At 38.7% G+C, this 14,714-nt stretch overlaps 1 pseudogene; it reads left to right on the top strand.

Moving 5' to 3' along the window:
- Positions 1 to 14,577: 14,577 nt before the first annotated feature.
- Positions 14,578 to 14,714, top strand: LOC112425176 (small nucleolar RNA U3; annotated as a pseudogene).

The raw sequence follows: 14,714 nt of genomic DNA, 5'->3' as shown, positions 1-14,714 counted from the left end.
AATCTTTAATCCATTCATTTTACAGGTGAGGTAGGTGAGACCAAGAAAGATTAAGTGACTTGTGCAAATTCACAAACTTGGCAAAGCTACAGTTAAAGCCCAGAAGTGGTTGTCTCCCTTTATGAATTAAATTGCAAGCTATTGGGCCGGATATGGTGGCTCATGCCTGTAATCCCAACACTTTGGGAGGCCGAGGCGGGCGGATAACGAGGTCAGTAAATGGAGACCATCCTGGCTAACACGGTGAAACCCTGTCTCTACTAAAAATACAAAAAATTAGCAGGGCGTGGTGGCGGGCGCCTGTAGTCCCAGCTCCTCAGGAGGTTGGGGCAGGAAAATGGCGTGAACCCGGGGGGCGGAGCTTACAGTGAGCCAAGATGGCGGCCCTGTGCTCCAGCCTGGTGACAGAGCAAGACTCCATCTCAAAAAAAAAAAATCAAATAAATAAAAATAAAATGAAATAAATTGTAAGCTATTAAGAGGAAGGGATAAAGTCTTTTGCATTTGTGTTCCTATCAGCGTTAGAATGGTTCTGATGCTCGAATAGAGGTTCAAAGCACATTGTTCATTATGGAGGGATGGTTTAGATTTTGATAATGTTGTATCCACAGACAGCAAATTGATCTATCTTCTTAGATCTTGGATTCAGAAAACGTTTACCCTTTCCTGAACATTTAATAACTTAAATGTTGTAGAGGTCTATATAAGGAAAACTACAAAACTCTAATGGGAGAAATTTTAAAAAACTAAATAAATGGAGACATATTTCTCTTCATGCATAACAAGATTCAATATTGTTGAAATGTCAGTTTTCCTCAACTTGGTTTATAGATTCAATGCAATCACAATAAAAATCCCAGCAAGTTATTTTGCAGATATATCAACAAGCTGATTCTAAAATTTATATGGAGCCGGGTGTGGTGGCTCACACCAGTAATCCCAGCACTTTCAGAGGCGAAGGCAGGAGAATGGCTTGAGGTCAGGAAGTTTGATACTAGCCTGAGCAATATAGTGAGACCTTGTATCTACAAAAATTTTCAAGATTAGCCAGTCGGGTGGCATGTGGTTATAGTCCCATCTACTCAAGAGGTTGAGGTAGGAGGATCACTTGAGCTGGGGAGAGGTAGGCTGCTGTGAGCTATGATCGTGCTACTGCACTCCAGTCTGGGGGACAGAGTGAGACTCTATCTCAATAAATAAATAAATAATAAATGTATTTATTTATATGGAGAAGCAAATTTATATGGAGAGGCAAAAGACCCAGAATAGCAAACATAATATTGAAGGAGAAGAACAAAGACAACAGACACTACCCAACTTCTTCACACACTATAAAGCTACAATAATCAAGACAATGTGGTATTGGCAAAAGAATAGACAAGTAGATCAATGGAACAGAGGAGAAAGCCCAGAAATAGACCTACTTAAATATAGTCAACTGATCTTCGACCAAAGAGTAAAGGCAACACAGTGAGGAAAGATACCTTTTTGACAAATGGTGCTGAAAATAATTGGAATGACACATTAAAAAAAAAAGAAAGAAAGAAACTCGATGCTGACTTTGCATATTTCAAAAAAATTAACTCAAAAATAGATCACAGGCCTAAAAGTAAAATGTAAAACTCCTAGAGTATAACAGGTGAATATCTAGATGATTTTGGCTTTGGCAATGACTTTTTAGATACTACACCAAAGGCCTGATTCATGAAAGAAGGATTGATAAGCTGGAGGTAATTAAAATTAAAATTTTATTTCCCACACTATTATCCCCCATACTCAGAGATTATAAACCATAGCAAGAGGGGGCACATATGTTTAAAACAGGATGGGTAGGCATTTGCCCTAAGGGCGGGACATGCAATCAACCTAGTTGCTCATCAACAGTGGATTGGATAAAGCAAATGTGACACATATGCACCATGGAAAACTATGCAGCCATAAAAAAATGAAATCATGTTCTTTGCAGCAACATGGATGCAGTTGGAGGCCATTATCCTCAGAGAATTAACACAGAAACAGAGAACCAAATATCACATGTTTTCACTTATAAGTGGGAGCTAAACATTGGGTACACATGGACACAAAGGTGGGAACGAAAGACACTGGGGATTCTAAAAGTGGGGAAGAATTGAAAAACTACCTATTGGGTACCATATTCATTACTTGGGTGATGGGATCAATAGAAGTTCAAACCTCAGCATCATGCAATATACCCACATAACAAACCTGCACATATAATCCTTAAATTTCAAACAACTAAAATAATTTAATTATTAATAATAAATATATTAATAATAATAAATAATAATTTAATAATTATTAATAATAAATAAAATAAAATAAATCCATAAATTTCAAATAAATAAAAGAGTCTGTTTAAACATTAAAAGAACACGACACAGATTGGTAGAAAATGTTCACTATACAGCAGGGCACGTTGCCTCACACGTGTAATCCCAGCACTTTGGGAGGCTGAGGCAAATGAATTACTTGAGGCCAGGAGTTTAAGATCAGCCTGGCCAACATGGCAAGGCAAAACTTGTCTCTACCTAAAATACAAAAATTAGCCAGGCATGGTGGCATGCCTGTAATTCCAGCTACTCAAGTGGCTCAGTCACGAGAATCATTTGAACCCTGGAGGCAGAGGTTGCAGTGAGCCGAGATCAAACCACTGCACTCCACCTGGGTGACAGAGTGAGACTATGTCAAAAATAATAATAATAGTAATAATAATAATAAAATAAAAGGAAAGAAAGAAAAGAAATATGAAAAGGAAGGAAGGATGGAAGGAAGGACGGAAGGAAGGAAGCATTCACTATACATAGACCAGACCAAAGACTTGTATCCAAAATATTTAGAGAAGTCTTACAACTAAAAATCACCAAGAAAAAAAATTTTTAATGCGCAAAAGTTGTAAATAGATACTTCAAAAAATAAGATATATTAACAACCAATATACACACAAAAAGATCAAGATCTTCAACATCAGTCATCAGGGAAGTATAAACTGAAACCACAGTGAAATGCCACCCAAAGCCTATTAGAATGGCTAAAATTAGAAATACTGATAATACAACATGTTGGTAAGAATACAAAGCAACTGGAACACTCATATACTGGAATTTAAAATAGCAAACCACATTGGACAATTGGCAGTTTTTTATACTGTTAAACACATACTAACCATACAATCTAGTGATCCCACTTATAGGTATTTACCCAAAGGAAATGAAAACATGTCCACACAAAGGATTGTATATGAATATGAATATGCATAGCAACTTTATCAGTAAAAGCCCACAACTGGAAATGACCCAAATAATTTGTTTAGCAGACTAAACAAATTATTCTAAATCCATGCAATGAAATTATTCCGCAATAAAAAGAAATAAGCTATGCGTGCATGCAGCAACACAGATGAATTTTAGAAACATACCGGGTAAAATCAACCAGACAAAAGATTACACACTATGTGTTTTCATATATATAAAATTCTAGGGCAGGCAAAACTAATCCATAGTGACAGAAAGCAGACCAGTAGTTGCCTAAGGTCAGGGGTGAAGTATATTGAATGAAAAGGGACACAGGGTGATAGAAATATTCTGTATCTTATGTTACTGGTTACATAGGCAGTATTCATTTGTCAAAATGCATTGAAGTGTATGCATATAGTTGTTGCATTTTATTGTATGTAAATTATTTCTTAGTAAAGTTTATTTTTAAATTTTTGGGAAAATATTACCTTCAAAAAAATGAATTGTAACAGAATTATGATTGAAGGTAGTATTATAAAAAAAATGAGTGAGTACCACAGATGTCCTATACTAAATTATGAAATAGGTTAAACTTTTAAAATGCTCTTTAACTTTTTCTATAATATGTTCTTCTTTCTCCCAGCTTCCAAAGGAAAGGAAGGAAATTGATATGCAAAAAAACCATACAAAAGATAAACAAATCCAGGAGTTGGTTATTTGAAAGATGTAATAAGATAAATAAACTGCTACCTAGACTAATAAAGAAAAAAAGAGAGATGGTTCAAATAAGCACAATCAGAAATGACAAAGGGGATGTTACCACTCACACCACAGAAATACAAAAAAACCATCAGCAACTATTACAAACACCTCTGTGCAAACGAGCTAGAAAACCTCATAGAAATGGATAAATTCATGGAAATATTCAACCTCCCAAGATTGAAGCAGGTAGAAGTTGAATTCTTGCACAAACCAATAATAAGTTCCAAAATTCAATTCATACTAAAAAGCCTACACTTACTATTTTTTATTATTTTTATTCAATGATGGTGCTGAAACAATTACCTATACATACAGGGGGAAAAAAGAACTTTGACCCTGACCTTATCTACACAAAAATGAACTTGAAGTACACGAACAACGTGTAATGGTGAAACTATTACAATTCTAGAAGAAAACAAAACATTTATGAGCTGAAAGTACATAAACATTTCTGTTTCACAGTGGGCAGGCCTATGCAAACCTATCCCAAAGTCAAAGAAAGCTGAGAGGCCAAAGAAAGACACTGATGAATGCAGTTTGTCAGAAAGAAACATTTAATAGGAACTTATGAACAGAATCCATGTTTGTGTCTCAGGCAGTGAGTGGCAAGACAAGATGATGGATTCCTACACTATAGTTACAGTTTCGCCAATGCACCACAATGTAGCAATCTGTCATTGTCTGAGGTAGTACCCAGAGTCCTTTGTCTCATGACCAAGAAAGCTAAGGAGTGCAGACACCAAGGGTGAGATTGGAGCAAAAGTTTAGTAAGTCAAAGGAGAAAGCTCTCTGCTGTGGAGAGGGTACCTGGAAGAGGGTTGCCATTCTTACAGTTGAATGTAAAGGCCTTTATAAGAAACTGATGGCCGGGCGCAGTGGCTCAAGCCTGTAATCCCAGCACTTTGGGAGGCCGAGACGGGCGGATCATGAGGTCAGGAGATCGAGACCATCCTGGCTAACGCGGTGAAACCCCGTCTCTACTAAAAAATACAAAAAACTAGCCGGGCGAGGTGGTGGGCGCCTGTAGTCCCAGCTACTCGGGAGGCTGAGGCAGGAGAATGGCGTAAACCCGGGAGGCGTAGCTTGCAGTGAGCTGAGATCCGGCCACTGCCCTCCAGCCCGGGCGACAGAGCAAGACTCCGTCTCAAAAAAAAAAAAAAAAAAAAAGAAACTGATGAGGGCTGGGCATCTTATTTGCATAAGGGGTGAATGTCTGGTAGCTCCACCCTGTCCTCCTAACGAGCATGTCGGCCCTTAGCTTGAGTTACTCCATGTTGCTTTTTTCCCTTTACTGTGCATGTGCCAGGGGACAGAATTTTTCATTGCGGGCATGACTATGTAAGTCGCCCGTGTAGTCTTTCTTATCTGTGTGGCTGTGGGCATGTCTTAGGCAAGCCACCCCCCCCACCCCCCACCCCCCCCCCCCCCCACCCCGTGCAAGTTCCCTTATCTGTGCCTGCAGGCTGTTTTTTCGTTTGAAAGAATTCAACCAAGGACCCACCCTCACCGCCTGCCTGACCAGTTTCTTCCTTTCTCCTCTCTTACTATTATCCCCCAGACCCATAATGAAGGGGCACAGGTGTTTGGGTTGGAATTTCCCCTAAGGGCAGGATTTAAGGTAAGTACAAGTTTGCCAGGATTGATTTGCTCTACAGGCAGGATTTACATACAGTAAATGCATGATCTTAAACAAGGAACAATAGATAAACTAGAAATTTCAGAGGCATTCCTGAAACAAGGGTTGGTCAGAAGTCAACATGGTGGATTAGCTTCCAAGATAGAGTTGCTTTGGCCTCTGCAATTTCATAAACAGTAGAAAAATAACACTAATCGTCAAAGAAAAAAATTCATAAATTAGACTTCATCAATATTAAAACCTTTTGCTCTTTAAAAGAGTCCATTAAAAAATTAGACCATTGGAACAGAATAGAGAACCCTAAAGTAAAGACACACACTACCAACTGATTTTCAACAAAGCCGACAAAAATAAACAACGGGAAAAGGATATTCTATTCAACAAATTGTGCTGGGAAAATTGGCTAACCATATGCAAATAAATGAAACTGGACCCCTACCTCTCACTATATACAACAATGAAGTCAAGATGGATTAAATACTTAAATGTGAGACCTCAAACTATACAAATCCTAGAAGAGGTTGCGTGCCATGGCTCATGCCTGCAATCTCAGTATTTTGGAAGGCCAAGGCAGGTGAGTCACCTAAGCTCAGGAGTTTGAGACCAGCCTGGGCAACATGGCAAAACCTTGTCTCTACAAAAAACACAAAAATTAGCTGGGTGCAGTGGCATTTGCCTGTAGTCCCAGTCACTCAAGAAGCTGAGGCAGGAGAATTTCTTGAGCCTGGGAGGTACAGGTTGCAGTGAGCTGAGATCATGTCATTGCACTCTAGCCTGGGTGAAAAAAACAAGAAACAAAAAACAAAAAAACAAAACCTAGCAGAAAATCTAGGAAATACTCCCCTGGATATTGGCTTAGGTAAATAATTGATGAGTAAGTTCTCAAAAGCAAATGCAACAACAACAACAAAAAAAATGGACAAATGGGACCTAAGTAAGCTAAAGAGCTTCTGCAAAAGAAACTATCACAGAGTAAACAGACAACCAGGGAATGGGAGAAAATATTTGCAAACTATGCATCTGACAAAGGACTTATGTCCAGAATCTACAAGGAACTTAAACAAATCAACAAGATTAAAAACAAATAATCCTACTAAAAAGTGGGCAAAGTATCTGAACAGATATTTCTCAATAGAAGACATACAGCAGCCAACAGGCATATGAAAAAATGCTCCAAATCACGAATCGTCAGAGAGATGCAAATCAAAACCACAATGAAATACCATCTCACACCACTCAGAATGGTTATTATTAAAAAGTCAAAAAAGACTGGGTGTGGTGGCCCGCAACTGTAATCCCAGCACTTTGGGAGGCCAAGGTGGGTGGATTGCTTGAGCCCGGGAATTTGAGACCAGTATGGGCAAAATAGGGAGACCCTCATCTCTACAAAAAATAAAAATTAAAAAAATTAGTGGGGCATGGTAGCACGTGCCTGTAATCCCAGCTACTCATGAAGCTGAGGTGGGAGGATCGCTTGAGCCTGGAATGTCGAGGCTACAGTGAGCTGAGATCTTGGCACTGCACTCCAGCCTGGGTGACAAAGTGATACCCTATCATAAAAAGAAAAAAGAAAAAAAAAAGAAATTCAAAAAATAATGAATGTTGGCAAAGTTGTAAAGAAAAGGGAATGCCTATACACTGTTGGTTGGAATGTAAACTTATTCAGCCACTGTGAAAGTAGTTTAGAGATATCTCAAAGAACTAAAAATTACCATTAGACCCAGCAACCTCGTTACTGAATATATACCTAAAGGAAAATAAATCATTCTACCACAAAGACACCTACACTCATATGCTTCCAGCTTTTCCACATTCGGTATGATGTTGACTGTGGGTTTTTCATAGACAGCTTATCATTTTGAGGTATGTTCCTTCAATGTCTAGTTTGTTGAGGGTTTTTATCATGAAGAGATATTGAATTTTATCAAAAGCCTTTTCTGCATCTATTGAGATGACCCTGTGTTTTTTTCTTTTTTTAGTTATGTTTATGTGGTGAATCACATTTATTGATTTGCTTATGTTGAATCAAACTTGCATCCTAACAATAAAGCCTACCTGATGGTGGTGGCTTAGCTTTTTTATATGCTGCTGGATTTGGTTTACTAGTATTTTGTTGAGGATTTTTGCATCAATGTTTATCAAAGATATTAGCCTGAAGTTTTCTTCTTTTGTTGTGTCTTTGCCAGGTTTTGGTATTAGAATGATACTGGCTTCATAGAGTGAGTTAGGGAGGAGTACCTCCTCCTCCTTTTTTTGGAATAGTTTCACTGGGAATGGTACCAGATCTTCTTTATACATCTGGTAGAATTTGGCTATGAATTCCTCTGATCCTGGGCTTTTTCTGGTTTGTAGGCTTTTTATTACTGATTCAATTTTGGAACTCACTACTGATCTGTCCAGGGATTCAATTTCTTCCTGGTTCAATCTTGAAATCAGAGATGACACAAACAGATAGAAAAATTTTCATGGATATGGATAGAAAGAATCAATATTGTTAAAATGGTCATACTCCCCAAAGCAGTGTACACATTCAATGCTATTTCCATCAACCAACCAATAACATTCTTCACAGAATTAAAAAAAAAAAAAAACTACTTAAAAATTCATATGGAAGCAAAAAAAGCCTGGATAGCCAAGGTAATCCCAAGCAAAAAGAACAAGACTGGAGGCCTCACATTACCCAACTTAAAACTATACTACAAGGCTACAGTAACCAAAACAGCATGACACTGGTACAAAAACAGACACATAGGCCAATGGAACAGAATAGAGAACCCGGAAATAAAGCTGCACACCTACAACTATCTGATCTTCAATACAGCCCATAATAACAAGCAATGGGGAAAGAACTCCCTACTCAGTAAATGATGCTGGGACAACTGGACAGTTACTTGCAGAAGATTGAAACTGCACCCCCTTACATCATATACAAAAATCAACTCAAGATGGATTAAAGACTTAAATGTAAAACTTAAAACTACAAAAACTCTGGAAGATAGGAAATACCATCTCGGACATAGGACCTAGTAAAGATTTCATGATGAAGACTCCAAAGCAATTGCAACAAAAACAAAAATGGACAAATGGGACCTAATTAAACCAAAGAGCTTCTGCACAGCAAAAGAAACTATCAGTAGAGTAAACAGGCAACCTACAGAGTGGGAGAAAATATTTGCAAACTATGCATCCTACAAAGATCTAATATCCAGAATGTATAAGGAAATTAAACAAATCAATAAGCAGAAAACACACACACACACACACACACACACACACACACAAACCCATTAAAAAGTGGGCAAAGGACATGAACAGCCCCTTTAAAAAGAAGACATGCATGTGGCCAAGAAGAATATGAAAAAAATGCTCAACATCACTAATCATTAGATAAATGCAAATGAAAACCACAATGAGACACCATCTCACACCAGTAAGAATGGCTATTACTAAAAAGTCAGAAAATAACAGATGTTGGTGAGGTTGTAGAGAAACGGAAACACTTACACATGGCTGGTGGGAATGCAAATTAGTTTAGCCATTGTGGAAAGCAGTTTGGTGATTTGTCAAAGAACTTAGAAGAGAACTACCATTTGATCCAGCAATCTCATTATTGGGTATATACCCATTCTACCATAAAGACACATGCATGTGTATGTTCATTGCAGCATTATTCACAATAGCAAAGACATGGAATCAACATAAATGCCCATCAACAGTAGACTGGATAAAGAAAATGTGGTACATATACCCCATGGAGTATTAGGCAGCCATAAAACAATGAGATCGGGTCCTTTGCAGAAACATGGATGGAGCTGGAAGCCATTATCCTAAGCAAACTAATATAGGAACAGAAAACCAAACACTGGCTGGGTACGGTGGATTACATCTGTAATCCCAGCACTTTGGGAGGCCGAGGCAGGTGGGATCGTGTGAAGTTAGGAGTTCAAGATCAGTCTGGGGAACATGGTGAAGGTGAAACCCCATCTCCAGTAAAAATACAAAAATTAGCCAGGCATGGTGGCAGGCGCCTGTAATCCCAGCTACTTGGGAGGCTGAGGTGTGAGAATTGCTTGAATGCAGGAGGTGGAGGTTGCAGTGAGCTGAAATGTGACCATTGCACTCCAGCCTGGGTGACAGAGTGAGAAAGAAAGAAGGAAAGAAAGAATGAACGAACAAATGAAAGAAGAAAGAAAGAAAGAAAGAAAGAAAGAAAGAAAGAAAGAAAGAAAGAAAGAAAGAAGAGAAGAGAGAGAGAAGGAAGGAAGAAAGAAGAAAGAGAAAGAAAGAGAGAGAAAGGAAGGAAGGAAGAGAAAGAAAGAAGGGAAAAGAGAGAAGGAAGGAAGAAAGAAGAAAGAGAAAGAAAGAGAGAAAGGAAGGAAGGAAGAGAAAGAAAGAAAGAGAAAGAAAGAAAGAGACAAGGAGGGAGGGAAGGAGGGAGGGAGGCAGGCAGGGAGGGAGGAAAGAAGGAAGGCAGGCAGGCAGGCAGGCAGAACCAAATGCTGCATGTTCTCACTTATAAGTTGGAGCTAAAGATTGAGTACATAAGGACACAAAGAAGGAAACAATAAATATTGAGCTGGAAGGAGGGTGGGAGGAGAGTGAGGATTGAAAAATGATCAGGTACTATGCTGGTTACCCGGAGGATAAAATAAGCTGTGCACCAAACCCCTGTAACATGCAATTTACCTATATAACAAATCTGCATGTGTACCCCTGAACATAAAAGAAAAGTTATTTAAAAAGAAAGGAAGAAAGCTGGGCCTTGTTTTCTTATATTCTTAGCTCCTGGCTAGAGTTCTTGCCACAGAATAAATCCAGGACCTACAACCACGATGTTGTTGCTCGAATGAGTTTTATTACTCCCTGGCTTTGGACTCCCACTTCCTATCAGATAAAACTAACTTGAGTACTAATGACAGCTGGAAGCAAGCTTACTATACCTTTTGGACTTACCATATTAGACTGCTGACTAGTCTATAGGGACTCAGTGTGGTTAAAGTAAGGCCAAAAAAAAAAAAATAGACTTCAGCCCGGCAAATCCGCTAATCCTATTACCAGCTTCTTTTCCCTACCAGTCTCTGCCACTAAGGTCTCAGCATGCTTTTCGGTTACACTGCCTGAGTAACAACTAGAGCAGACAGGAAGCTTCAGGAAAGAAGTTATGGGCAGAATGTCAGTTTTTTGAGAAGGAATTGAGCAAAGTCGTAACGCTAGGACTGAGTAACTTGGCTTGTCACTAAGTTCATGACAGAAGAAACTATATCTGTCTTGTACACCAAATACTTCCAATGCCGAGAACAGATGTTAGCACCTATTAGGAGCCAATTTGTTCCTAATTTGCCTATTAGACAAATGATGTACTAAGCAAGGATATGAGTACAAAAAAGACAGAAGCCTGGTTATGAAAACCAAGACTATGGATATACCAAATATTCCCTATCTGCCAACATCTTCTGATAAGAAAATCTGCCTATACCAATGAGTCTTGCCCCATATCAGCAGAATCAGGTCCATAATTTATGGGGCCCTGTGTAAAGCGAAAATGCAGCACCCCTTGTTCCAAAATTAAGAATTTCATTAGAGTGACAGCTGAACATTAAACTGAGTATGCAGATCTCTTCTGAGCCCAGGACCCTGGGCAACTGCACAGGTCACATGCCTGTGAAGCTGCCTGTCCAACAGCGCTGTTTACATAAGTAATCCCTGATCCCCAGACTCAGCTAACCCAAAAAAATGTCAATTTGATTCTCTGTGAAGAACTGGATCTAAGAGATAAAGAAACTTAGTTAGATAGGTGTGGGCACTGAGCTCTAAGCTGATGTGGCCTTAGGGCTGGTGGCCATTTTCAACCGTATACATGCAGTTTTATAAGCAGAAAAAGCCACTCATGAGAAAAGTCGGAGAATGTAGCAGCTTTGGGTGAGATAATCAAGACCACATGACCACAGAAGAATGAGAGGCAGAGACAGAAGCTGTCTGATAAGTTCTTGGGAGACCCAATTGTGTAGACCATTTTCCTGTTCTCTTGAGGCCCAGCTGAACTTTTGGCAATCCTACTCATAATTTGATCTAATTGGAGTAGTGGTTATGGTGGGGGTTTTGCTGTTTTTGTTTTTGTTTTTTTCTTTCAACCTAAAAATCCCTGAAAAAGCCAGGAAGATATAATAAGCCAACATTGTGGCATCCTAAAGGTTTGGGTTGCAGTTTCTTAATCTCTTTTGCCTGTCTGCTGGTAGTAGAAACCTTAACAAGACTAGCAACAGAGGTGGCAGTCAAGGGGTCCAGGTAGAGGGAAGAAAAAGGCTATAGAGTCTCAGAGAAAAATGGTTCAGTAGAAGCCCCTTAGCTGTTATGATATGGATTAATAGCTGGTCGAAATAGGGGATGAGGTAGGGGATCATAAAAACTAGGATATATGTTAAGTATTTTATTTTATTTTATTTTATTTTATTTTATTTTATTATTATTTTTTTTGAGACGGAATCTCGCTGTGTCGCCCAGGCTGGAGTGCAGTGGCGCAATCTCGGCTCACTGCAAGCTCCGCCTCCCGGGTTCACGCCATTCTCCTGCCTCAGCCTCCGAGTAGCTGGGACTACAGGCGCCCGCCACCGCGCCCGGCTAGTTTTTTGTATTTTTAGTAGAGACGGGGTTTCACCGGGTTAGCCAGGATGGTCTCGATCTCCTGACCTCGTGATCCACCCGCCTCGGCCTCCCAAAGTGCTGGGATTACAGGCTTGAGCCACCGCGCCCTGCCTAAGTATTTTATAAATTTAAAACACTTAGTGGATATTTTCCCACCAAATTTTGTAATATAGGGCCAAAGCCTTATTTTACTAGTACATGAAATAGAGTTCAGAATAATTTTTCTTTCATCTTCCACCCATAACACGACATCGCTGACTTCCAGTTCTGATTTCTCTAAATTGTGTTAGGAATTTAAAGGTTCATGCAAATTTATTTTATGTGAGTGTAAATTTTTCCCAAATTTTTATATTTATTAATCTTTTATAATTGTCTAATTAGCAATTCATTTTGACGGCTACTTTTTAGTTACTTGTTGAGTCTTTTCAACCATGTAACTTACTTTTTAAAGAAATATTTTACGTACAGTTAAAATTGTCAGTTTTAAGTGGAAGACTCTATGAATGTTGACATATGCATGCACCTATTTAACCACTATTCCAATCAAGGTGTAGAACATTTCCATCCCCCACCTAAATTTCTCTTGTACCCTTGCACAGTCAATCTCCTCTCCCATTACCCAGCCCTTGGAATCTACTGATTGGAACTAGTGCTTTCTATAACTCTAGTTTTGTCTTTTCTATAATTTTATATAAATAGAAGAATATCGAATATAGTCTTCTGGGTCCACTTTTTCACTTAGCATAATGCTTTTGAGAGTATCTATGTTTTTGCATGTATCAGTAATTCATTCCTTTTTTATTAGAGTAATATACTGGTGTATTAACTTAGAACAATTGTTTTATACACTCACTTGCTGATAGACGTTTAGATTGTTTTCAGTTTTTGGCTACTACAAACAAAGCTACTATGAACATTTATGGGTAAATCCTGGTATGGACTTCCATGTTCTTAAAAGTAAAGTGACTAGGTTGTATGGTAGGTGTGCTTTTAACCTTTTAAGGAACTGCCAAAATCTTTTTCTAAGTTGGTTGTGCGATTTTGCATTCCCGCCAGCAATGAACCAGCGTTTCAGTTGCTCTACATCCTCATCAATTATTGCCAATGATCCTTTCTATTTTAGCAATTCTAGTGAATGTGTGATGGTATCTCACGTGGTTTTAATCTGCAGTTCCTTGATGACTAATGTTATGTATCTGTTTATATATATCTTCTTTGACATCTGCATATACTCTTTGATCAAGTGTCCAAATCTTTTGACTTTTTTTGTTTGTTTTTGATGATGACAAGTTTAGTGTGTTATTAGAAAAATGGGTTTAAATGGAGAGTAGACCTCTGAGAAAGACCACTTTTCCTTACTAGAAAGATTATTTGATTTAGTGTCACAGTTCCAGCTGTGGTTCTGCCACATACGGACAAATTATGCAATCTCTTTCAGACACCATCTACAACATGGGGAAAATAATTATACTCTTCTCATTCAGTTATTTCAAGAATCAGACCAGACAGCTGATATACAACATCTAGCACTGACATTGAGGATGCATTCAGTAAACAATGGTGTTTGTAATTATGATTATATGGTATTAAGATTGCATATTGCTTTTTCTCTCTTTCTTCCCTTCCTCCCTATTTCTCTCTCTGTTGTTGTTTTTGTTTATGTGTGTGCGTGCGTGTGTGTGTGTGTGTGTGTGTATATATATATATATATATATATATATATATATATTTTTTTTTTGGAGAGATGGCATCTCTCTATGTTGCCCAGGCTGGTCTTGAACTCCCGGGCTCAAGCAAATCCTCCTCACCTCCATCTCCCAAAGTGCTGGGCTCAAAGATGTGAGCCACCGTGCCCAGCCTCTGTTGTTTTGAATTGCAGAATACACAAGTCATACAAAACGTGGTCTCCAGACAGCTCTGACTAGTGGCCCCTGCTACTTTTCCTTAGCATATTGCAGCTGCAAACCCAAACTCCTACACAATTCTGTCTGGTGCAACTGGGATGAGAATTTCTCTCTGCCCTAGTCACAGACTAGCAAGTACAGCATGTGATTGGGTCAGAAGAGAAACCACGTGATAATTAGGCCCATTATCATTTTGAAGAATTTCTGGAAATTTTATAAGTTAAAATGGTGTTTGGAATATTTGCATTTGAAAGAACAATAGAATCTATACTTCATAGATTGTATTTGCAAAAGCTAGTGACCCGTGACCTGAAAAAAAATTGCCAGCGGTTCAATATTTTTTTCCTGGGGACCCAGCAAGGGCTGTAGGGTTAGGATCAAGGCTATACTTTTGGAGATTATTTCTATAGTTTCCTACTAGAGAACAAACCCTACCATATAGAGTATTGAATACTAGGAGGAGTCGTTTCTCTCCCTTTGCATGAGGTAAGAGGGAGGGAACAAAGTCTGAGTGCT

The sequence above is a fragment of the Macaca nemestrina genome, chromosome 10 (assembly GCF_043159975.1).
Source record: "Macaca nemestrina isolate mMacNem1 chromosome 10, mMacNem.hap1, whole genome shotgun sequence".
In the NCBI taxonomy this organism is placed as follows: Eukaryota; Metazoa; Chordata; class Mammalia; order Primates; family Cercopithecidae; genus Macaca; species Macaca nemestrina.
The sequence above is the reverse complement of the archived record's forward strand: the minus strand, read 5'-3'. Positions and strand labels throughout refer to the sequence as shown.